Source organism: Callorhinus ursinus, unplaced genomic scaffold (assembly GCF_003265705.2).
Source record: "Callorhinus ursinus isolate GAN/ISIS: 27379988/994484 unplaced genomic scaffold, GSC_fseal_2.0 scaffold41, whole genome shotgun sequence".
NCBI lineage: Eukaryota > Metazoa > Chordata > Mammalia > Carnivora > Otariidae > Callorhinus > Callorhinus ursinus.
Window position 1 is genome coordinate 2547609 of NW_027397103.1, and position 26901 is coordinate 2574509.

The window sequence follows — 26901 nt, forward strand, 5'->3', positions numbered from 1 at the left end:
AAATTTATGTATCTCAGCTTAAAAATACTTTATTGCTAAAAAATGCTAACCATCATCTGAGCTTTCAGCGAGTCCTCTTTTTGCTGGTGGAGGGTCTTGCCTCGCTGTTGATGGCTGCTGACTGATGGGGGTGGTGGTCGCTGAAGGTTGGGGAGGCTGTGGTAGTTTCTTAAAATAAGACAGCACGATATTTGCCACATCAGTTGACTCTCCCTTTCACGAACGATTTCTCTGTAGCAGGCAATGGTGTTTGATAGCATTTTACCCACTGCAGACCTTCTTTCAAACTTGGGAGTCCGTCTTCTCAAGCCCTGCTGCTGCTTTATCGACCAAGTGTGTGGAACGTTCTGAGCGCTTTGTCCTCGTGTCAACAGTCTTCCCAGCATCCTCACCAGGAGTAGATTCCATCTCCAGACACCAACTTCTCTGCTCATCCACGAGAAGCAGCTCCTCTTCGCTTCAAGTTTTATCACGAGTTTCTAGCAATTCAGTCCCATCTTCAGGCTCCACGTCTAATTCTAGTTCTCTTGCTGTTCCCACCCCATCTGCAGCTACTTCCTCCACTGAAGTCTTGCACCCCTCCAAGTCCTCCACGAAGGTTGGGATCAACCTCTTCCACGCTCTGTTAACATTGCTATTTTGACCTCTCCCGTGAATCAGGAATGTTCTTAGTGTTATCTAGAATGGTGAACCCCTTCCAGAAGGTTTCCAATTTACTTTGCCCAGACCCATCAGAGGACGCACTATCTACGGCAGCTCTAGCCTTTCAAATGTATTTCTTAAATAATAAGACCTGAAAGTTGAAATGACTCCTTGGTCCCCGGGCTGCAGAATGGATGTTGTGTTAGCAGGCATGAAAACAACATTAATCTCGTACATCTCCACTCCATCAGAGCGCTCGGGTGACCAGGTGCACTGCCAATGAGCAGTGATATTCTGAAAGGTATCTCTTTTTTTCTGAGCGGCAGGTCTCAACAGCTGGCTTGAAATATTCAGGCAGTCTTGTTGTAAACAGATGTGCTGTCACCTAGGCTTTGTTGATCCATTTACAGAGCACGGGCGGAGTAGATTTAGCATCATGCTTCAGGGCTCTAGGGTTTTCAGAATGGTAGGTGGCTTCCACTCAGAGACACCCACTGCATCAGCCCCTCACAAGAGAGTCAGCCTGTCCTTTGCAGCTTGGAAGCCAGGCACTGACTTCTCCTCTCTAGCTACCAAAGTCCTACATGGCATCGTCCTCCGAAAGTAGGCTCTTACATCGACACTGAAAATCTGTTGTTGGGCGTGGCCACCTTCATGGATGGTCTTAGCTGGGTCTTCTGGAGAGCTTGGTGCAGCTTCTACATGAGCACCCGCTGCTTCACCTTGCCCTTCTGTGTTATGGAGACGGCTTCTTTCCTTAAACCTCGTGGACCAACCTCGGCTAGCTTCAGACGTTCCTTCTGCAGCCTCCTCACCTCTCTCAGCCTTCACAGAATGGAAGGGAGTTAGGGCCTTGCTCTGGGCTCAGCTTTGGCTTCAGGGAGTGTTGTGCCAGGTTTGAGCTTCCATCCAGACCACGCACAGTTTCTCCAGGTCAGCAGGAAGGCTGTTTTCTTTCCTTATCAGTCGTGTGTTCCCCGGAGTAGCACTTGTCATTTCCTTCAGGATCTCTTCCTTTGCATCTGCCACTTGGCTACCGGTTGGCGCAAGAGGCCTAGCTTTTGGCCCCTTTTGGCTTTTGACGTGCCTTCTTCACTAGGCGTAATCATTTCTAGCTTTGGATTTAAAGTGACGAGATGTGCAACTCTTCCTTTTACTTGTGCACTTAGAGGCCCGATGTCAACATTGCTGTGTCTCAGGGAATGGGGAGGTCTGAGGAGAGGTCGAGAGACGGGGGAGTGGCCGCCAGGAGAGCAGTGGAGAAGTCAGAACACACTCAACGTTTATTGATTAAGTTCGCCGTCTCCTGCGGGCATGTTTCGTGGCACCCCCAAAATAACTACCGTAGTAACATCAGAGATCACAGGTCACGGATTGCCAAAAGAAATATAATAATAATGGAGGAGTTTGAAATACTGCAAGAATTACCAAAATGCAACACACGAGACACAAAGTGAGCAAATGCTGTTGGCAAACTAGCAATGGTAGACTTGCTCGATGCAGGTTGCCACAAACCTCCAATATGAAGAAAATTTCAAATTGCAATAAAGCAAAAGCATAGTAAAATGAGGTATGGCTGTACAAGGATGTTCAGTATAGTATTGTTTTTAATAATAAGAAGCTGGAAGCAACCTAAATATTTGCTATTAGCTGACTCGATTGAAAACATTAATCAATGTCGTGGAATGCTATATGCATCTACCTGTATTAATATGGAAAGATTTCACAATGTAACCTAAAGTAAAAAACATAGCACATTCAATTCTAGCATACAAAATTATGAGTGTGTATTTATATGTACACATACCTATAAGAATGCACACTTGTATAAGAATGTCTGGAAAGCCATTCATCAAAATGTTATCTGTGATTACCTCTGGCGGACATTAGATTCCTATAGATTTTCACTTTGGAAAAAATTATTTTTCTGTAATGTTTGAATATTCTATAGAAATATGTATTAATATTGGGGAAAATAAAGCTATTTTTATTTTCTTAAAATAAGTAAATTCATAGGATGACATTCTAGGGAGAAAAGTGAAAGAAAGAAAATAATATTGTAAACATCAAACCAAAGATCAGTATCTTCAGTAATATGAGGCTGGGGAGAGTGATCAGTAATCACAGGGAACCTCAGACAGCATGAACTTAGAAAGATTGAGGGGGGAAGAGAAGATATCTATTTATTTATTTTTTGACTTTTAAGTTTGAAAATTGACAAAGTTTCAAACCCCTATAAGGAATATAAAGAAATATAAGATGCAATCTCCATCCACAAATAGCTGAAGGAGAGGAGATGAATACTCATGAAGCAGCCAATATAAGTCACAGAATAAATATTTGTATATATGGAAGATGGTATGAGAAGTACACAAGTAACTCGAGACAAAATATAGTAAGTCTTGAGAGGAGGAAGAACAAGGTAAACAGCTTGGTGACCTTGAGAGATTATATAACCACTACATCTCAGCTTCCTCATCTGAAAAGTGGTAATTAAAAGACTTTTAAAGTTATGCCAGTATTAAAATGCAATAACATGGACAACACGTTTAGCACAGATTAAATATGTAGTGTGTTAGAACTATTACTATTAATTCTAATAAAGTAAAAACTCCAAATAGAACATGCATTCATTCAAAGGAAAACATGCAATTTGGAAGTTAAAACCTCAGAGACCTTCCTTCTGGTTTAAACCCTGAAGACAGCACATGATGAAACAGAGGCGCGGGTCAACAAAATCAGGCCTACCAGGACACGATGTGAGCAAGTAATGGCAAGGGACTTACCTAAGATCACAGAGTTAGTTAGTTCTCGACTCCTCTTCCAGTTTCTTTCCATTTTATTACCATTTTTATAAAAGACAAAAATTAATAGTCACATAGCCAACAATTTTTAGGGACGCTGGAATGAGGCAGGTCTGACGCTACTAACAATGTTTATTACTCATGTGAGGAGATGCCTGATAAAGTCAATGCATGACTGTTGGTCCTGCTTATACCAAGTATGTGCTCTTTAACATTTAGAAGGTGCACTGAATGAGACAGGGACAATGCTAATTTTATTTGAACTAACTTTAAAATTAGAGCATTATAATGGTTTTATTATCATCCTTTTAATCATGGTCACAAACATAATCCCTCAACATCAAAGACCAGCAATTCTGGCAGCACAGGCTTTAATTGAAAAAGAAAAATGGACAAATGTCAATCTACTTTTGTTGCTGAAAGAGGGTCATTATTCAGTGTCAGATCCCTACTACCAGTTAAGAAAAAATGTTTCAGAAGCCAGAGAGAAGAGACTAAAAAGTTTTTATTTTTAAATGTTCTATGAGGACTCATAATAAAATAGGCCCAGATATTCCCAATATACTGTATTCACAGAGTTTTGATTCACTCTTTGTCCTCTTTTTTTTTTTTAACCAAAAGGACACAATCCTCTGTGTTAACTTGATGGCCTGGCACTTGGTGCTGATTCCAACATGGATGGAACACTTGTTTTTTATACTCTGAATTGAGGATGCAGAGATGAGTAAGACTCAGTTCTTGGGGGAAAACTGCCTTGCTAACTCAGGGTCTGAAACGGAACGTGGTCCCCCTCTACCAAATACCATACTGTGTGAGCTCAGGCAGACTGCTTAACTCTTCATGCTTTTGTTTCTTTACCTGTGAAGTGAGGATAAAGTGGCAGCTATCTCAAAAAGCTGTTGTGAGGATGAAATGAATTAAGAGAGGTAAAGTGCTTAGGACAGTGTCTGATATAGAGTAAGTACTCTATGTGGGAGCGCTTGTTGCTACTGCCGTCATCACTAGCTCTAATAATCTCAAAGATCAACCCTGACTGGAGATCTGATGTTTAAGTTATTGGCACAAAAAAGTCTAAAAGATTAAATGTAAATGAGGGAGGATCTTAAAGAGCCTAAAGAAAGAGACCAAGAAAATTTGGCAGAGGGATTGATGGAGGGTGGGGAGAATGACAGCTCAGAGTTGCCGAAAATTTAGGCACTCTCTTTCATCCGTGGATGGTGGTATGGTAATAATAGAGACAACCTGAAAGTTCTTAGCGGCAAAGGGAGGAGTGGATATGAGAAGGGAACCAAGGTAAAGATGAATTACTATCTAGATAAACCGAGGCACTGTGAACATGTGTATTTTGGACCAGGCTTTCCTGCTCCCTCAGGGCTGAAAATACTGAGTACCAAGGATTTCCTGCAATGTGAAATATTTATGCTTTCAAAAGAAAACTGCTTGAAGATGCTTGGAGAAGAAATGGAGAACCTTGTCATAATAACCAGGAAGGCTGAGGAGAAGCCAGCTACTTTGAATGATGTTCTATTTAGCAAAAGTTTAATTTAGGACAGTGAAGGGAATAGGCTGGGGTAAACTGTTGTGTGTCTTTCACTAGAAGACAAATGGTGTGACAGGGACCCATTCAGGATGCCCCTAGAAAATAAATGTCATGTCTAAGCCTAAGAAAGAAAGAAAATTCCAGTAATTTTAATTAATTTTTGTCTATTTATTTACTTATTGGTCTTTTGGTTAGATGGCTCACCAGGGAACTCATCAAGACCTCAAAAGGTTAGAAAGTTAAAATGTTCTTGCTTGGAGCTGGAGAAGGGTTAGGAAAAAAATTGCTTTCCAAACTAGTAGTCACTTTCTCCTTCCCACCACCACAAAAACAAAACTACTATATTAATCAAATTATGCCTTTTTCTTCTTACCCTGAAGATACCTCCATGATTTTGCTTACCGTGTGCTCCCTTTTTAGAATTCTTTACCTGAAATTTTTTACTGAATCAATTCTAAATCTTAACAGCCCAGTCCAGAGGTGACTTCTATATTGCTTTTATAATCTCCCAGGGTAAAATGACTACATCACTTTCAGTATTTCAGCACTCAGCATACACTCTATTTTATTTGTTTACATGTCTGTTTTCTGTCTTATATAGTGAAGAATTTAAGGAAAGGAGTTATACCTTCTAGTTATCATTGTTTCCCTAAAGAAGTACATGGCACATAGTAGGTGCTCAAATATTCATTATATGAAATGAAATGTGAACACCTTAAGGGAGTACTTTTTGAGACAGTCAAGCTATGATTATAGAAAATAGAAGTGGGATTAAGCTAAACCCCAAGAGTGTCCCATTAGTAAAGTTCCACTAGGATCATCAGGGAATTAATGAGATAATTCCCTTTGATTTAAGTAGTCCAGCCCCAGTAAAGGGCACTATTTCCCTCTATAGGTCATCACCATGGCTCATGCGGAGTTACTTAGGCTTTGATGTAAATTACCCATGACTGATCGGTGGATTTGCAGCCTGGTGCTTCTACCTGTACCATCACTCTGCTTTTGTATGTGAAACCTTTTAATACTCAGAACCTACAACTTCTTTCCCTGTGCCTTCTATAAACTTCACTGGAATTCCTTCTTTTAAAAGATTATCATTTGATAAGAAATAGATTTGAAATCCCTTTTGGGGAGATTGTTATTAAATAGGCACCACCAAAAAAGTGTATGTGGGAGTAGGCTTTAAGTTCAGATTTCTTTTATCCTGGAAGAGAAGCTCATGTTCTATTAGTTTGGGTTGAATGCAAGAAACTAAACCTGAGGGGTGCCTGAGTGGTCCTGGGATCAAGCCCTGCATCGGGTTCCCTGCTCAGCGGAGAGTCTACTTCTCCCTCTCCCTCTGCTGCTCCCCCTGCTTGTGTGCTCTCTTTTTCTGTCAAATAAATACATCTTTAAAAAAAAAAAAAAGAGAGAGAGAGAGACTAAACCTGAAAAAGGGGAAGATAAATATTTATTAATGCACTTCCTATGTCCAAGCACTGCTCTAGGTAATGTACAGTTATTTCATTTAATCTTAACAATACTATGGGATGAGTCCAATTAACCCATTTTATAGATGAAGAAACTGAAACTAGAAGAGATTAAGTCACATAATTGAGGTCACTTAATTAGTAAACAAAAGAGCTAGTATTCAAATGCAGGTCAATGAAAATGCCACCACATGACCATGCCTAAGGGAAAAGACCCCTCATATCTACTTCCGGTTAGGTTTAGCAGCAAAAACCAGATATCCAGTTGGCACTTCTTCCGGAATGCTTTGAGACTTCTTTTGTAATTTACCTCCAGCCCTGACCTCTTCTCTGACTTTAAATTCAGATATCCAACTACCTACTCAACACATCCACTTGGATAGCTACTGTGCATCTTAAACTCAATACGTACAAAAACCAAACTCCTGATTCCACCCAAACACGCTTCTCCCAAGTTCACCTTTTTTCAGGAGAAGGCAACTCCATTCTTAGGAGTTTTTGTCCCAAACACAGGAACCATCCTTGACACCCCTTCACCCCTTAACACCCACATCCAGCCTATCTACAAATCCTGTGGGCTATACCTTTGAAATCAACGTCAGAGGACTGTTATGAGCACGTATGAGTTGGTATCTAAAAAGCTGTTAGAACAGTGCCTGGTTTATAATAGACACTGAATGAGTACTTACTGAGAAAACTAAATATGCAGCAACCCACCATTTCTGTCTCCATTCTTCCACCCTAGTTCCAGCCAGCATAATTGCTCACCCAGACTACTGACCCCAGCAATCACCTAACTGGTCTTTCTGCATTCAGCCTTGTCCTTCCACAGCTCATTCTCCACACAGCAGGGCAATCCTTTAGAAACCCAAGTCAGATCATGCCCCTGCTCAAAACAGTCTAGAAGCTTTCATCTTACTCAGAATAAAGTATGATAAAGTTCTTATCATGGCTTAAAGGCTCTACAAGATTCCTTCCCAACACCAACCTCATCTCTCATCTACTCTTATCCACTGTATTCTTTCTGTTCCACTCATACTGGCCTCCTTCCCGTCCTCAGCCCTGTTGAGTATGCTCTTACATCAGATGTGCGTGTTTGCTATCCCTCTGCCTGACACTCTCTTCCCTTAGCTATTCACAAGCTGTTCAGTCATGCACACAGGTCTCGTCTCAAATGTCATCTCATCAGAGAGGTCTGCTTTGTTTACCCTACGCTACACGTGTCAGTCTCTATTCCCATCCTCTGTTTAATTTTTCTCTATGGCACTTACCTGACATATAGCTCTTTGTTAATTGAGTTACTGCCTCTCTCTCTGCCCTTGATGTCAATTCCAAAAGGGCAGGGCCTCTGTTTCATTTGCTGCTCACAACCCCACTATTGAGAACCGTACCAGGCACGTAGCTGACAAATTTGTTAAGTATAGGGAAAACATGCATATATTCACTCATGTTCAACCTTCAGGTTGTCTATAACACACTCCTGAATGTCCCAGGGAATAAAACAAATTCTATAAAATCTGCATATTACAGAATGAGTTCAATTTTCAGCAGGAAATTTTTATTTTTAAATATGAAGAATTATATTTTTAAATCTTTCCTTTTGTTTAAGTAAAATGGACAGAAAACAAATCATTTTTATCTCTGTCCCTAATTACTTACCAAGAGTCACAAAGACTCTATGTAAATTAGATATGAAACCTTTTCTTCCTCTCAGATTTACCTTATCTGTTATGTCTATTGTGTAAAAATGCTATTTCCTTATAAAAAAATTCATGGTAAGATTTTTTTCTGAAAAAAATATCTCCTACTAAATTTTCAAACACGAAAATGTGGAAAAGCAGGGTTTAAGATTCTGGAGACAGCAGCTAAGTAGTTGGGCAATCTCCCAGTGGGACATTTTACCAGTAAATTTGGGCATTTGTTGATGAAAATATTTCTCACATCTTGCCCCAGTAACATACATCATCTGATGGTTGCCATGGAAATACTAGTAATGCTAACAAGGATTAGCCCCACAGGGTTTTACCACTGGGTGCAGAATTACTTTCTGAGAGGTCACTAGAGAAGCAACACAGATATTATGTGGGGACAAAAAGCTGGTGAAACCCCCTGTTAGTGGGGGAGTGTCAGAGTGGGGGAGGGCCTAACTCTTCCCCCAAATCAGCAGCTCCACTTCTTACCCTAATACTACTACAGCTTGATCATCTAAGTTCTGAGCCTCTTTCAATCCTACATTTTCCATGAAGCCTTTCCTAATACACTCTAGCTATCGGTTCCTGCTGTCTCTTAATTCACACTTTAAAAAAAGGGCCCTCAGGGCCCCCTGGGTGGCTCAGTTGGTTGAGTATCTGACTCGGGTTTGGCTCATGTCATGATCTTGGGGTCACATGATCGAGCCCCTCATGGGGCTAGCAGTGGATGCAGAGTTTGCTTGTCCCTCTCCACCACTCCCGTTCTCTCTCTCTCTCAATAAATAAAATCTTTAAAAAACCAAAATAAAAAATGTCCTTCATATCATAATTTAAGAATCTAATGATAGTGCCCTGCATGGTTTCCTACATCCAAGTTGAATGAACAGTTACTGAGTGCCTACTCTGAGCCAGGCACCAGTGCTAAGTGCTCTTACATGAATTATTTCACAAAGTCCTCATAATAATGCCTGTTAGACAGGTATTATTAACGCACTACCTAGATGAGGAAACTGAAGTTTGGAGAGGTTAAATGACTTTCCCAATACAAGCGATTTCCTAAAACAAGCCTTATCACTAGCACTAGACTACAGGCTCCTTAAAAGAAGGGCTGGCTTGCCATCTCTTGCCAGTTCTCCAGTATTCAAAAAGGGCATGGCTCACAACAAGCAATCAACTAACAAAAAATGATTTTTTTTAAGTTTTTTTTTATTTTTTTAAAGATTTCATTTATTTGACAGAGAGAGACACAGCGAGAGAGGGAACACAAGCAGGGGGAGAGGGAGAAGCAGGCTTCCCACAGAGTAGAGAGCCCGATGTGGGGCTCGATCCCAGGACCCTGGGACCATGACCTGAGCTGAAGGCAGATGCTTAATGACAGAGCCAACCAGGCGCCCCTAACAAAAAATGATTTAAAGAAAATCAACAATGAAAAAAATACAAAGAACTACATTTTAATTAAAAAAAAAAACAACAAAACTTTTTTGGGGTGGTGCCTGGGTGGCTCAGTCAGTTAAGCGTCTGCCTTCCCTCTGCTTGTGTATGCTCTGTTAAATAAATAAAATCTTAAAAAAAAATCTTTAAAAAAATTTTGTTTGAGAGAGAGAGAGAGAGAGCACACACAAGAGTGGAGGGAGGAGTGGAGGGAGAAAGAGAAGCAGGTTCTCCGCTCAGCAGGGAGCCTGATGGGGAGCTCGATCCCAGGACTCTGAGATCATGACCTGAGCCGAAGGCAGATGCTTAACCGATGGAGCCACCCAGGTGCCCCCAAAGAACTACATTTTATGTGAACAGGTGGAAGGCCAGAGATTGCTGTGTGTGTGTTCTTAAGAAATCAAATGTAGCAAGAGACTTCTAACAAAGCCCATCTACTATTTTGAAAAACAAAGTTTTTTTTAATCTTACATAAAGCTATAACTATAAACATTATCTGTGTTTGGTCATGATCAGTTGTGAGATATATGTTGCATGTCACTTGTTATTGTATAAAAAACAATGAAGTAAATACTTCAGAAATATCAATAATAGCAAATTCAAAATGTTCGCTTACTATGTTTTCTCCAGTAGGAAAGGAAAAGTATAGTCACGGCTAGCCCTCTGGGCAAGACAAACGCTGTGTAAGCATTTTGAGCATGTGTCTTGATGGAAAAAAGGTTAGGAACCACTAGTAAAAAAGTATTAAGACAGGGATCACCTGTCACTGGACCCCATTCCTAGCTGTTCCTGGCTCACTGGTTGAATATAAGCAATTCAGGGAAGCAACGTGGCCTCTATCTCCTCAGGACTTCAAAAACATGGGACAAACCAGTTCCACCCACTGCCAGACTATCTTCAGGGGCAATTAGACATTACTTAGTGTTCTGAGCTGGTGTTTGTTCTATTTTCTTGTTTCTCCGGATGGTAAGGGGGCAAGAGTAGCTTACTACTTGTGGAAACTGCCTAGTGGATTGGCTTTGTGAAAAGGAAACCAGTAAGCTCGGAAGCAGACTCAGTTGTCTCCCTCTGAGAACATGGAAGGTCTAAGGATGAGTCTCTTTAAAAAAATCAGATTAAAAAAAATAGAATGTATTATGTAAACCAGTCTACAAAAAATGTCTCTATGATTTTAAACAGAGTAAGCTGTTCCCAAGTGAACATTAACTTCTCAGAGAGAGTTAAGAGATTAAAGGCATATAGGCATATCTCACTTCCTCAGCTTTTTTTTTTTTAAGATTTTTTAAATTTTATTTATTTGAGAGAGAGAGAATGAGAGATAGAGAGCACGAGAGGGAAGAGGGTTAGAGGGAGAAGCAGACTCCCCGCCGAACAGGGAGCCCGATATGGGACTCGATCCCGGGACTCCAGGATCATGACCTGAGCCGAAGGCAGTCACTTAACCAACTGAGCCACCCAGGCGCCCCACTTCCTCAGCTTTTGATACATAAAACTCATTTTCTACTTCTCCAAGGTGCTAGAAAATTGAATAGTTAATGTCTGTGAAGGCTTTCAGGTATACAGTGCTATCTTACAGCTAAACACTATTCTATTTAAACTTGTTTCTGCTTCCTTTCTGTCAGTCAACTACCATGTCTGTCTGGGATGCCACGAAGGAGATTATTAATTAACTGCAATCATATAAGCTTGAAAATTCTCAGAAATTCTCTATTAAAAAGATAGAAATGAAAATTTGGGGCACATTCAGACAGAGGTTCATTTAAATGCCAGAATAATTATCCCAAGCCAAAGAGAATTCAAATGACCTGTCATCTCAGAGTTCCTAGGTGGGAGAGAAGGTGCTCCATAAATCAAAATGATCATTCCTTAATAAACCTAACATATTAAGGAAGAACAAAAATACAACAGACAACAATTCAAAATAATGTGGTATTCCAATACCATTTCAACATACAATTACTGAACATCTACCACAGGCAAGGCAATTATGTTGGGCACTAAATAAGATGCAGAAAAGTCATGATACACTAGGGATCACATTTGTTAAAGTAAAAGCAACAACACAGAAGCACTTATATTAAAACATTCAATTGGTAAAACTTAAGTTCTGGTTAGTGAATCCTCAAAGCATACTGAATCAATGTCTTTATGTTTGATCACTGTGAATTTTGACATATGCTAATTTTATACAATGAGATTCACCAACAGTTTTAAGCTTTCCGGACAATCAGCCATAACAATAGTCTATAATGCAGCATGAAATACAGCTTCTTAAATTAATTAATTAATTTATTTTGAGAGAAAGGAGCCAGAGCCCGCGAATGGGGAGTAGAGGCAGAGGGAAAGAGAAAATCTCAAGCAGACACCCCGCTGAGCGTAGAGTCTGAGGCAGGGCTCAATCTCACGACCCTGAGATCATAACCTGAGCTGAAATCCAGAGTCGGACACTCAACCAACTGAGCCACCCAGGTGCCCTATGAAATACATTTTCAAATGGCTATAGAGAAAAGCAAGTCTGATGCTCCCAAGTATAAGGAAAATGCTTACTGATTTTATAAGAGTTTGTTTCCACAGAATGAACGAAGTGTAGCTGGTCTACATTGCAGCAGAAAGAATTAAACCTGCATAGAGCTTATCCTACCGATTACGGAGTAAATTCACAGAAGTCCTGAAACCTCCCCATGGTTACACCTTCTGATCCATTAATTTTACTACTAGGAATCTATCCTCAGGAATAAGCAAAGAAGCTGTCAAAGATTTACATACCTAGCAATTTCCTAGGTGTATAGCCTACAGAAATGTGTGCTTATGTTCACCAGAATATATGGTCAAGATGATTTATTATAACAGCATTATTTGCTAATAGCTAAAACCTACAAACAACCATTACCAGTAAACTAGGTATGTTACATATTCCTTCAACAGAATACACACCAGAGCAAATGAATTATTTAAACTATACATATCAAAGGGTGCCTGGGTGTCTCAGTTTGTTAAGCGACTGCCTTCAGCTCAGGTCATGATCCTGGAGTCCTGGGATCAAGTCCCGCATCGGGCTCCCTGCTCAGCAGGGAGTCTGCTTCTCCCTCTGCCCCTCACCCCTCTCATGCTCTCTCTCATTCTCAATCTCTCAAATAAATAAATAAAATCTTAAAAAAAATAAAAAAATAAACTATACGTATCAACAAGGATAAAATGTAAAAACAAAATGTTAAGCAAAAGGAGTCAGACACAAAATAATCCTCACTGTATGATTCCATTTATGCTCAATACCAAAACAGGCAAAACAGAACAGTATTATTTATGAATGAACACTTAGGAAGTGAAAGACACTATAAAGTAAAGGGCTGATTTTCATAAAAGTCCTGGATAGTGACTCCTCTGGGAAGAAAGGGGTTGTTGGGCTTGTGAGACCGTGCAGAGGACTCAGTTAAGCTGTGCCCAATTCCTAACCACCAGTAAAAATGGTATAATAAATAAAAAGTTTGCTGATCCCTGTATCCCTTGAAAGAAATTGGCATAATGAAGCCAACTGGATGATCTTAAGTCCCAAACAGGGTCATAAAGTCACATGTCATGCTCTCTCCAGGGATCAACTGCCCAGGACCAGATGCTTCTATTCAAGCCCAGCACTCCCAATCTAGGGAAGGAGATGCACTGTCAGACTGAAGCTCTCAAACCCCTTTGTATTTAGTTAATTGTGGTATAATTTTAGTTAAAAATGTAGTCATGTCTTCCTGAAATTACACTTAAGTAGCCTTGATTGAATTTTATATGTTCCCAAACCTGTCCTATTAAAAGACAATTCTTGGGACGCCTGGGTGGCTCAGTCAGTTAAGTGTCTGCCTTCAGCTCAGGTCATGATTTTTGGGTCCTGGGATTGAGTCACCCAACAGGCTCCTTGCTCAGTGGGGAGCCTGCTTCTCACTCTGCCTGATGTTCCCCGATTGTGTGCGCTCTCACTCTGACAAATAAAATCTTAAAAAAAAAAAAGACAGGGGCACCTGGGTGGCTCAGTCATTAAGCATCTGCCTTCGGCTCAGGTCATGATCCCAGGGTCCTGGGATCAAGCCCCGCATCGGGCTCCCTGCTCAGCGGGAAGCCAGCTTCTCCCTCTCCCACTCCCCCTGCTTGTGCTCCTGCTCTCGCTCTCTCTCTCTCAAATAAATAAATAAAATCTTAAAAAAAAGACAATTCTTGGTTTATTTCTAAAGAGGGCACATATCATCTTCCTAATTTCATTATTAGACATAAAGTATAATTTCTATTAGTCTGCAACTAATACTGACTCATTTTTGAAATCAGAACAGTTAAGTTATATGGACCAAAAGCATGTAGGAAAGTTACAAAGTCAGTTGCTGATATGCTATTTTCATCAAGATGCTCAATGACCACAAAGGATGAGAAACTGTGTTCCAGTATTTGGTGGTGTTGGAAGAAGAATCAATGCATGAATAAACCATGGAGTACTTTTCTTGACAAAAGGGGGAAAACATAACTGAACAATGGAGTATCAATCTCACATCACTGCCATAGTCCAGGTTATCAATGTCAGTATCATCGATGGAAGGACAACCAGCTATGTTGTAATACATTCGATGTAACACATCGTAAGTGCACATTTTCTAGCCAAAATCCATCAAGCTTTTAATATATAGCCTCCAGTTACAGGAAATGCAGGGAATAGAAGAGTGAACTAAATGTCAACTATGAGGGAGCAACCAGACAAATTCAGAAGCTGGAACTTTCTACAGGGCAACTGGCCCAGTTTTTTCAACATGTCAATGGAAAAGAGGAATTGTACTAAAATAAATAACACTCAAGGGACCAGACATAACGCAACAGATATAATGCATGGTCCTGGACTGCATGCAACCGGATTTGCAAACCAAATGTAAAGGACATCTTCTGAGGTCAACTGGGGAATTTTGAATATGGACTTGGATTAGAATAATGAAAAGTTACTGGAGTGGAAAGGTGGAGATCATGGATTTAAAAAGCAGGTTACAAAATAGTATGTGCAGTATATGATATGATTTATGTTTAAAAAATTATAGTTGCTTTTACATATGTCTAGGAGAAAGGTCCCTTAAGATTTGCACTGAACTGTTCCAATGGTCATCTCTAGAAGGTAAAAATTTTTAATTATTTGAATTGTTTCTATTTTCTAACTTTCTTCAGAGCACATGTACTGCTTTTGCAATAATGAAAGGTTAAAAAATAAAACAAAATCTCCAAGGCAGTGAATATTAAGTGCCAATAAGTGATAGTTGAGTTGAGATGAAGCAATCCCTGTGCTAGCATGGTGACGGAAGCTTTCGTGGTGGAGATGAAGTATCAGCTGGTCCTGGAAAAATGGGCATTATTTGGACAGGCAGAAACTGCTACTTCTTTAACCCATCAGTCAGCCTAAAAGTGACAGGTATGTATGGAGGACAGCTTGGCTAGGCTATGAGATACTTAGGCCAAAAAAGCCCTCTCCCTTCAAATTCTAGTCAGCTGTTTCTGGTTTCTGCCATTGCTCATGATCCAAAAAGCCACTGCCAAGAGACGAGCACTGTTTTATCCTGGCCTCATTTTCCCAAAAGATGCCCTCTTTCTGGCTTCTGAGAATGGAATGTTCTCACACAGGCATGTGTGGGGCTCTGTATACATGCACTGGGCTGAAGAGAAGGTATGGCAGAGGGAATTTTGAGACTGTCACGACAGCAGACATAGTATGGCCTTGTGGAACTGTATAGGGTTCTATCACTTTTGTGAATGTGCACCCTCCAGTCTTCTTTCTCTTCTTCGTGTTTTGACCTGATTGAGTCATTTACACTTTCAACAGACATTTGAGAAGCACCTATCATGTGCCTGGCACATAAAAAGTTACACACACAAACACAAAAGGAACTGTAAATAAATGCTGAACTCTAGTTAATGATATATATTCTGAAGTATTAAGGAATAAAGTGTACTGATGTCTCCAACTTACTCTGAAATGCATCAGAAAATAAGATGGAGTGATATAGCTTTTACTTCCAAGGGCATGTTAACCAAGTGTTGAAGAAATATTAGTTCAAAAGAAGGTTGGTAGAGGCAGACCCGGGACCCGGAGCAGCTCGGAGGCGGTGAATAATAGCTCTTCAAGTCTGTAATAAAAAATGGCCTCCAATAAAACTACATTGCAAAAAATGGGAAAGAAACAAAATGGAAAGAGTAAAAAAGTAGAAGAGGCAGAGCCTGAAGAATTTGTGGTGGAAAAAGTACTGGACCGACGCGTAGTGAATGGGAAGGTGGAGTATTTCCTGAAGTGGAAGGGATTTACAGATGCTGACAATACTTGGGAACCTGAAGAAAATTTAGATCGTCCAGAGTTAATTGAAGCATTTCTTAATTCTCAAAAAGCTGGTAAAGTAAAAGATGGTACAAAAAGAAAATCTTTATCTGACAGTGAATCTGATGATAGCAAATCAAAGAAAAAAAGAGATGCTGCTGATAAACCAAGAGGCTTTGCCAGAGGTCTTGATCCTGAACAAATAATTGGTGCCACGGACAGCAGTGGAGAATTAATGTTTCTCATGAAGTGGAAAGATTCAGATGAGGCAGACTTGGTGCTGGCAAAAGAGGCAAATATGAAGTGTCCTCAGATTGTAATTGCTTTTTATGAAGAGAGACTAACTTGGCATTCTTGTCCAGAAGATGAAGCTCAATAATTGTTTGCATTGTTTCTTATATATATTTATATATATATATAAAATCCGGGTCTTTGTTTTTTGATTTATTAGTGTGAAGAAATAACATTCTAATGAAAATCAAGTTCGATATGTTTGTTTTGAAGTAGTATTGGGGGAGTTGTTGGGGTTTTTTTGCATCTATAGCACTGGTTACTTTGAACAAATAAAAGCTTTCTGTAGTTGCTTCCTTTATCAGAAAAAAAGTATTTGAGACCATGGTATATTATCCCCCTGCATTGGAGAACACCTTTTCTAAATGTTGGGGGAAATCTTCATAGTCGTTCCTCAGTCAGAATTTGTGTTTAACTCCTATATGCCTAAGGACCATTCTGGATTTTTTATTTAGGGGGTTTTTGTGTGTATACTTAAAATACATACATAAATGGTTTTTGTTTTTTAGCATTCACCAAAACAAAAACAGCATTTATAACCATGGATAAGCCCGTGTTTCCGGGATGCTATCATTTTCAGCAACTTAAGAAATAAATCACTTAAAGTTAAACTGAAGTTTTTCCTGAAGCCTTAACCTTTCAGATTTTTAAATTGGATAATTTAAAAGCAGCCATATCAGAATCCGTATTCATATCTACAGTCAAAAATGCAAGTTCATTTGCAAGATCCCTGAAAGGAAAATTTTATCACCACCAACAACCTCCCCACCCAAATGACAAAACTAGACAAGTCCTGGTGTGTTTTAATTAGGTAAGCAAAACTTAGTTAAATGGACATTTAAAGGTTCCTTCTAGTGAACCATTCCTTTTCAAGAAGTTGAAATCTCTGTGCTGTATTGACTAAAAGGTCATGATTCATGGAATGTCTAAGACTTTGTTCATGGAAACCTAATCATAATCAGATGGTTAGAGATGTTGGCAATTTAGCACCTGTTGGAATAAATGGGTGAACAGACTTGTATAATCCAAATTCTTAACCTGCATGTATTTTCTTTACCCCAACTCGTTCCTGACATGTAGGCTCAGTCTTCTCAGTATTTGAGTTACTGGTTCAGCAGAAACCAGGAAAAACAGTAACTTTGTAGTCAGAATGTTATCCAACTGTATATTGTTTACTTTATTGTAAATACTGGTAAACAGTGGTCAATAAATAGTTTTATATTCCTTTAAAAAAAAAAGAAGGTTGGTAGATATTAGTGACAAAAAATTCCAAAGTTAAAAAAATTTGGGAAACACTGGATCAAAGAGATTTCTTTACTGTTAGACTCACAAAAATCTTTTAGCTTACTAATAATACACACTGCAAATCTTCAAGAGAGGGATATAGTATTAAATGTTTCCTGGACTCATTTGACCATGGACTCTTTTTTATTCCAATCTTTTTTATTTTCTTGGGACTGATGCTATAATGGCACACTGGGGAAAGCTGCTGTAAACACTGGAAAATTCTAAACAGATTTACATTTCAATTCAGGGCTCCACTGATTGCAACCAAGTTAAAAACAAAACAAAAAAACCCCACTCAGGAGTATGTCAGAGGGGGAGACGAACCATGAGAGATGATGGACTCTGAAAAACAAACTGAGGGTTCTAGAGGGTAGGGGGGTGGGGGGATGAGTTAGCCTGGTGATGGGTATTGAGGAGGGCACGTTCTGCATGGAGCACTGGGTGTTATGAACAAACAATGAATCATGGAACACTGCATCAAAAACTAATGATGTAATATATGGTGATTAACATAACAATAAAAAATTAAAAAAAAAACCCACTCAATTATAATAATGACAATGTCAGAGACTGTTTTATAGAATGAAGCTGAGCAAACTCTGTCCTACCTATTGAGAGGAAAAATGCTGCTAACCTTTAAGTGAAATTACAGCTATGCAATTCAGGGCACAGAGAATATTGCCCTGGGGGTTCTACAGTACACTCTGTTCTGCACCTGTTGTGATCTTAGCATGCCTACCTTGGTATGCCTTAGAGCAGATCCACTGTGGGCCTCTGACCACAAGCATTAAGAGCCAGGGTTCTAAGGCCCCACATTCTCAGCCCCTTTTTCAGTAGGCTTTACTAGAGCCTCCTCATTGGCTTCTTGAATCAAGATCACCTTAGCTATCTTTTTTTTCTCCTTTCCTTTTACACGAAGGCTGCTTTTTCCTGTTAGCTGGCTGCCCTCTGACTTGACTCCTTGTTTACCTGTAACTATGGAATCTGCAGACTCTGTCTCAACAGCTAGGCTCCTGGCCACTCCTGTACCATTGCTGCCTATTTCATAAAACAATACATTTTATTTTCAATATTCATCATTTTGGGGGGAACCAGTTCTCAAATAGGTGACTCACAATGGGCCTTTGAAACATTTGGTGAAGCCAATGAAATAGAAGAGTTAGAAGGTAGAGAGCAAAACCCAGAATTAGAGAGGTTTTCTTATTAATTAATTAAAACTCTAGTAAGAATGAGACTGGGAGAGACCACCAAAGTGGTATTCCTAATAAAGCCCGTAGTTCCAGATAATGTTAGAGCTACATTCCAATTCCAGAGGCTTGACTAAGTTAATAGTCATGACCTGGTGATCACATATTAAGAGAAAAACAAAGTCATTTAACAGCTAGTCTTCCAAAATAGCCAATTTCCTGAATGAATTCTGAGTTAACAGCTTAGTGTTATGGTAAAGCAGGGTGAGATTAATACCCACCACTGCCTCGATTAAAACTGTCTTAAAAACACCCAGTTACAAACATGACAATCAACATTTTAGTGCTTCTGAATCTGAATCTTCTTGTTGTTTGCCTACCTTGTATTATAATTGCAAATTTAGAGTAAACAAATCTGCTAATTAGGAATAGTGGTGTTAAGAGATGTTAGCCTTTGTCTTGGATGAAAAAAAGCTAAACTAGCCCTACAGGGACCAAAGATATTTTGGATACTAGCTACACTACGCCCAAGAGAAAATTCTGGGGCATAAATTGTTCCACAAAGAAAGTCATATTTTCAACAACACCTGGGGAGTGCAAATTAGATTTTTAAAGACTCAAAGAAGTCTGAGGAAAAACAGCAATGATAGAACACAGAAAGTGATAATAATATGACAGTCTGTGCAGGAGCTAGCTGATCGACTGTCTGGGTCTCAGTTTCCTTATCTGCAAAATAGGGATAATACATAACTAACTAGGATATTATTCCTTTTTATAGAAGAAGAAACTAACAATACAGTTTTGAGTCTCAAATTAGATAGCATGAAAACAGACCAAACTTTAAAGCACAAAAATGTTTTTGCTAAGCAATTTCAAGGTAAAAGTGGTACTTGAACGGAATAGGATAAGATTCAACCTTTATTTCAAAGGGATGTGATCCATCATTCTCATCTCATATCAAGCATTGACACAGCCAGTAATTCATATTCTTTATATGATCCCAATTTCCTCATGGAATTCCCACTACAGTCTAATACCAACTCCAACTGAATTGGATGTGGGGAAAACAACTTTTTGTAGCCCCAAGGCTCTGTCAGGCCATACATAGCACAGGGATCTCATACCAATGAGCACATTCATAGACAGCAAGTAAAGCAAGAAAGCTGAGTAGCAAGCTAAAGCCTAGTGACAATGCAGCAGAAACCACCTTCTCACACCCTTCTCACATACACAACGCAATGTTGGGAAGTCCAGTTGGTTACTACTCCTTGCTTCTAGAGAAATCCATAAAATCCCAAAGGTGAAGTAGCCCTTTGCTTCTGTTAGTAGTGTATTTCCTTGTTATAGGTGCTTTACATTTATCTTCTACTGTTTTTGCCCTTTTTATTTTTTTCCCCTTTAAAACATTTTGAAGCCATATGAACAAGGCATATAATGCCATTTATTTAGTTAAGTTCACTCATCAGTGTTTTGTACTTTTTTCTTAAAGACTTTATTTTTAACCAATTTCTATACCCAATGTGGGCTCGAGCTTACAACTCCTGAGATCAAGAGTCACATGCTCTACCGACTAAGCCAGCCGGGTGCCCCTTGTACATTTTGATATACAGGTCTTCCGCATCTTTCATCAGATTACCTAAGTATTTCACATTTTTTGATGATATTTTAAGTAGCATTCTGAAAATTCAATTTCTTATTGGTATTGTTAGTATGCTAATTACTCTTTGTATATTCATCTTGAATCTTGCAATCTTCCTAAATCAACTTATTAGTTACTCGTAGCTTTTTTGTAGTTCCATCAGTTTCTACATGGACAATCACATCATCTGTGAAAAAGACATCATTACTTCTTCCTTTCTTTTCTGGATGCCTTTTATTTCTTTTTCTTTCCCGACTGTACTGGCTAGAACCTCCAGGACGATGCCAAATACAAGTGGTGAGAACAGACATCTTCGTCTCATTCCTGACTTTAGAGAGCGGTCTTTCACCATTTAAACATAACGTTAGCTGGAGGTTTTTTTATTTTGCAAATGTCTCTTATCAGGCTGAAAAAGTTTTCTACTCCTAGTCTTCCCGAGAGTTTTCATCAGGATTGGAGATTAGATTTTGTTCAGTGCTTTGTCTATGTCTATTGAGATAATCAAATAGTCTTTAATTTTTAGTTTGTTAAAATGGTGAATTATATTAAGTTTTGAAGGTTACATCAACCCTAAATGTGTGGGACAGATCTTACTTGTTCATGGTTTTTATCCTTTTAATATATTGTTGGTTTCAATTAACTAAAATACTTTTTAATGTTTTTGCATTTATGTTCATAAGGGATATTGGTTTGTGGTTTTCTTGCAATGCCTGTCTGGTTTTGGTTATCAGGATAATACTGTGCACATACAGTGAGTTGGGGATATTCCCTTCTCTTAAAGCTTTTGGAAGAATGTGTGTAGAACTGGTATTATTTCTTCCTTAAATGTTTGGTCCTGGACTTTCCTTTGGGGAAAAGTTTATAATTTCAATTTCTGTAATAGATACAGTTAAGACTGCTCCTGAGTGAGATCTGGTAGTTTGTCTTTCAAGGAATTTTTCCATTTCACTTAAGCTATCAAATTTATTGGCATAAAGGTGCTCATCATATTCCTTATTTTCTGGAGCACCTGGGTGGCATGGTTGGTTAAGCCTCCAATTCTTGGTTTTAGCTCAGGTCATGATCTCAGAGTGCTGAGATCTAGTCCCACATCGGGCTCCATGCTCATCACGGAGTCTGCTTAAGATTTTCTCTCCCTCTGCCCCTCCCTGCCTGTGCTCTCTCTCTTTAGAAACAAATAAATAAATCTTTTAAAAAATTCCTCATTTTCCTTTTATTATTTGTAGAATCTGTGGTGATGGTGCCTTTCTCATTCCTGACATCAGTAATATGTGTTTTCTCTCTTTTTTCTCTGCTCAGTCTGGCTAGAGGTTTATCAATTTTATTGATCTTTTTTTTTAAAGATTTTATTTATTAGAGAGAGCGAGCGAGAGCAAGAACACAAGCAGGGGGAGTAGAAGAGGGAGAAGCAGGCTTCCCACCGAGCAGGGAGACCGATGCGGGGCTCCATCCCAGGACCCTGGGATCATGACCTGAGCCAAAGGCAGACACTCAACTGACTGAGCCACCCAGGTGCCCCAAGTACCAGCTCTGGGTTTTACTAATTTTATTTGCTGTTTTTGTTTTCTATTTCACTGATTTATACTTTAATCTTTATCTTCTTTCTTCCACTTACTTCAAATTTCATTTATTCTTTTTTTAGTTTTTTTGTCCCTAGTTTCCTAAGGTGGAAGCTAAAGTCAATGATTTAAAACTTTTTTCCTTTTCAAATATAGATCTTCCTCAACTTATGATGGGATGTCCCAATAAAACCACTGTAAGTTAGAAATATTGAAAAAGCATTTAATACACCTAAACTACCAAACATTATAGCTTAGCCCAGTCTACCTTAAATGTACTCAGAATACTTAAATTAGCCTACTTGGGCAAAATCATCTAACAACATAAGCTTATTTTATAATAAAGTGTTGAATATCTCATGTAATTCACTGAACTGAAAGTGAGAAAGAGAATGGTTGAATGGTTGTGTGGGTACAGAACTGTTGTAAGTGTATTGGGTTGTTTACCCTCATAATTGCATGGCTGACTGGGAGCTGTGGCTGGCTGCCACTGCCCAGTATCACAAGAGAGTACTGTATCACATCTCACTTGCATGGGAAAAGATCAACTTTCAAAATGTGAAGTATCATTTCTACTTTTATTGCTTTCACACCATCATGAATTTTTTTTTAAAGATTTTATTTATTTGACAGAGAGAGACAGCGAGAGAGGGAACACAAGCAGGGGAAGCGGGAGAGGGAGAAGCAGGCTTCCTGCTGAGCAGGGAGCCCGATGCGGGGCTCGATCCCAGGACCCCGGGATCATGACCTGAGCCGAAGGCAGACAATTAACGACTGAGCCACCCAGGCGCCCCTCATCATGAAGTTTTTCAATCATAAATTGAATCATAAGTCAAGGACCGTCTGTATAGGCATTCAGTGCTATAAATTACCCCAAGTACTGCTTTAGTGACATCCCACCAATTATGTTTTCATTTCATCCAGTTCCTAAAACTTTCTAATTTCCATTTTGATTTATCCTTTTATCCATGGGTTATTTAGAAGTATTATTTACTTTCCAAAGGTGCCTGGGTGGCTTAGTCAGTTAAGTGTCCGACTCTTGATCTCAGCTCAGGTCTTGATCTCAGGGTCGTGAGTTCAAGCCCCATACTGGACTCCACACTGGGCATGGAGCCTACTTAAAAAAAAAAAGTATTATTTACTTTCTAAATGTTTTTGGATTTTCCAGAGATCTTTCTGCTACTGATTCCTAATTTAATTCCATTATGGTCACAGAACATACTTTGTAGGACTTGAATCCTTTTAAATTTATTGACTTTTTTTAATGGCCCATAATAATGGTCTATCTTGGTAGGATGTACACTTGAAAATAATGTACATTCTGTTGTTAGGTGGAGTGTTCTACCAGGTCTAGTTCTAATTAGGATAAGCTGATTAATAGTTGTTTCAAATCGGGCACCTGGGTGGCTCAGTTGGTTAAGGGACTGCCTTCGGCTCAGGTCATGATCCTGGAGTCCCGGGATCGAGTCCCACATTGGGCTCCCTGCTCAGCAGGGAGTCTGCTTCTCCCTCTGACCGTCTTCCCTCTCATGCTCTCTCTCTCATTCTCTCAAAATCTTAAAAAAAAAAAAAGTTCTTTCAAATCTTCTATACCCTCGCTTATTTTCTGTTTACTTGTTCTATTAGTTGAGAGAGTTGTATTGAATTGTGAATTTATTTAGTTTTGCTTGTAGTTCTATCATTTTTTGTTTCATGTATTTTAAAATTCTGTTATTCAAGCATAAACGTTTACGATCACAATGTCCTCTTGACTGACCTCTTCACCATTATGAAATTACCTTCTCTATTGCTGGCAATATTCTTTGTATTTGATGTTAAACAATGTTTCTACTACAGTTTTTTACTATTGTTTTTTCTTAAAGGTTTATTTGAGAGAGAGTGCGTGAGCAAGAGAGTGAGAGAGAGCATGAGCAACAGGGAGGTGCACAGAGAGAAGCTGACTCCCCGCTGACCAGGGAGCCCAACTAAGGGCTTGATCCCAGGACTCCAGGATCATGACCTGAGCCAAAGGCAGAGCCACCCAGGCGCTGACTGAGCCACCCAGGTGCCCCTTGATTTGTGTTAACATGGTATAATTTTTCATTTATTTATTGAAATTGATATTTTTGATATGTTCAGGTTCAAGTCTGTCATCTTGTATTTGTATTCTATTTGAGCCACCTGTTTTTTTTTTTTTACTGCCTTTAAAAAAATTAATGGGAGTATTTTTATGATTCCATGCTTATTAGCTATAATTCTTTGTAATTTAAGAGGTTGCATTGAAAGTGTATAGTATTCATCTTTAACATATCATACCCCTTCACATATAGTATAAGAACTTTATAATAGTATACTTCCATTTCTCCCCTTCTGGCCTTCAGGCTATGTTGCCATGCATTTTATTATGTTATAAATCCCATAATACAGTCATTTTTGTTTGAAGAGTCAATTACCTTTTGAAAAGATTTATATAATAAGAAAAAAACATTTATCCGTATAGTTACTATTTCTAGTCTTTTTCATTGCTTTATAAGAACTAGATTTCCAACTGGAATCATTTTCCTTTCACCTGAATGGCTTCTTTTAACATTTCTGGTGGGTCTGATGAATTATTTCAGCTTTTTTTACAGCTGAAAATGTCTATTTCACCTTCACTTTTGAAATATATTTTTATTGGATATAAAATTCTAGGTTGACAGGTTTTTTTCCTGCTCCCAGTTCAGAACTTCAAAAATGTTGCTCCATTATATTCTCACTTGCATTATTTTTTATGAGAAATCTGATGTCATTCATATCTTTGTTCCTCTTTAGGTAGTGTCTTTTCCTCTGGCTGCTTTTAAGATTTTCTTTTTATTACTGGTTTTGAGCAGTTTGTTATGTGCCTTGGTGTATGTAGCAGTTGGGTCAAATCAGGAGACAGAAATCACACAGTAGACTAAAAGGAGAAATTTAAGACAAAGGATTATAACTATAACAAAGAGTAACTAAAAGAAATAAGAAAATCCTATAGGGTACCCATAGCTGACTGAGAGTACCCATAAAGGACAAAGCTGGAAGGGTTCAGATCTCATTAGAAGATAGTATGATTTAGCCCCCCCTGGACAGCAGAGAAGTTTGCTGGTTTGGTCAGGCCAGAGGTAGTCCCGAGTTCCTGGGCAAACAATAAGCTACCCTCTGGAGTAAATGGGGAACAGGTAATCAGAAGGAATGACATGCATGGGGGTGGGGAGGTTCTGAATGTCAGTGGGGGCAGGAAGCCTTCAGAGCACAGGGCCACAGTGAAGTTTCAATTTATATGCTGAGAACACTGAAAAAAGGAGTGCAAACACTGCAGAGAGACCATATTCTGGGGAAGGCTCCACTGGATATCCTCACATCCACTCCTCCAACACCCAGCCTGCACTAGAAACGAGAGCTTTTGTCTCCGATAATGTCCCTCCAGCACCAATGCCCTATACTAAGAAAGCTTAACATCATGCACTCAACTTTAAAGAAGAAAAACTTAAAATTCCTTTTTCTCAGAGCTTGATATTGAAGGATGCATCTGGAGCCAAAAGTCAGTAAACTGATAAATGAAAGTATAGTTTTCTTCATGTTTCTTGTGTTTGGGGTTCACTGAACTTCTTAGATCTGTAGGTTTATACTTTTCATCAAGTTTGGATAATTTTCAGCCATTATTTCTTCAATATTTTTTCTGTACCCCCTCTTTAGGAATTCCCATTACACATATATGAGACCACTTAATGTTGTCCTAGAGTTTACTGATGTTCTTTTCTTTCTTTCTGCATTTTATTGTGGATAATTTATATTACTATGCCTTTAAATTCCCTAATTTTTTCTTCTGCAATGTCTAATCTGCCATTAATTTTATCTAGTGTATTTTTCATCTCAGACATTGTAGTTTTCATTTCTAGAAATTCTACTTGGGTCTGTTTTATACCTTCCATGTCTCTACTTCCTTTTGAACATACAGAGTGCACATTATAACAACTCCTAATATTCTTCTCTAATTCTAGTATCTGTGTCAGTTCTGGATGAGTTTCAATTGACTGATTATTTTCTTTTTTATGGATGTTTTCTTGCTTCTTTGCCTGCCTGATAATCTTTTATTAGATGCCAGACATTATAAATTTTACCTTGTAAGATGTTGGATATTTTTGTATTCCTACAACTCTTCTTGAGTTTTGTTCCATGATACTGTAAAGTTACTTGGACACAGTTTGATCCTTTTGAATCTTGCTTTTAAGTTTGCTAGGCAGGTCCAGAGCAGTACTCAGTCTAAAGCTAATTATTCCTTACTATTAACTCAAGACCTTCCCAAGTACTCTAATGCCTCATGAATTACAAAAGTCTCCAATCTGGCTGGTAGTAACAGTGCCTAATGATACCACTGGTGTGAGCACAGTATATCAATCCTTCTAATCTTTTGAACCCCCTTGTCTTGAGTAGTTTGCTCAAATGCTTGTGTTGATCAGTCTCTTCTGAGTGCTCAAGGGAGACCTTCTGCAGATCTCTGTGGTTCTGTGTATCTCTCGTCATTCTGGTATACTCTGTCCTATGAACTGTAGTCGCAGGGGTCTCCAAACTCACAGCTCCATGTCAACTCAGGGAGTCTTTTGGGTTCTCCTTCAGTTCCTGCTCCTGATACCAGAGTCTGGAAACTCAAGGCAGAATGGGGCAATTTCAGTACAGGCTCACTTCTTTTGTTTGCCATCTCTCAGGGATCACTGTCCTTCATTTCCTGATGCCGTCTTGAAAACCATAGTTTCATACAGTATACTATTTTGTTTGTTTGTTTTTTTAAGTAGGCTCTATGGCCCAACATGGGGCCTCAACTCACAACCCCAAGATCAAGAATCACATGCTCTACTGACTAAGCCAGCCCGGAGCATGAGTTTGTCGGGTTTTTTTAAGCAGGAAGGTAAATCTGGCTCCTGTTATTCCAGCTTGGCTGGAAATGGAAGTTACCAGTATATCTCTTAAAGCTAATTTGTTCAAATTAGAATCCACACATTGCATTTGACTCTTATGTCTCTTAAGTCTCTTTTAATTTTGAATAAATT

General features: G+C 39.0%; 2 protein-coding genes and 1 pseudogene across 5 annotated transcripts in view; 1 reads left to right on the forward strand and 2 right to left on the reverse strand.

Annotated features, from left to right (window-relative positions):
• Positions 1–26901, reverse strand: part of SIRT4 (sirtuin 4) — a 250319-nt gene that overhangs the window by 203308 nt on the left and 20110 nt on the right. The window lies entirely within an intron of this gene.
• The window catches only part of BICDL1 (BICD family like cargo adaptor 1), an 88166-nt gene that overhangs the window by 30291 nt on the left and 30974 nt on the right, over positions 1–26901 (reverse strand). The window lies entirely within an intron of this gene.
• Positions 15665–17411, forward strand: LOC112837282 (chromobox protein homolog 3 pseudogene; annotated as a pseudogene).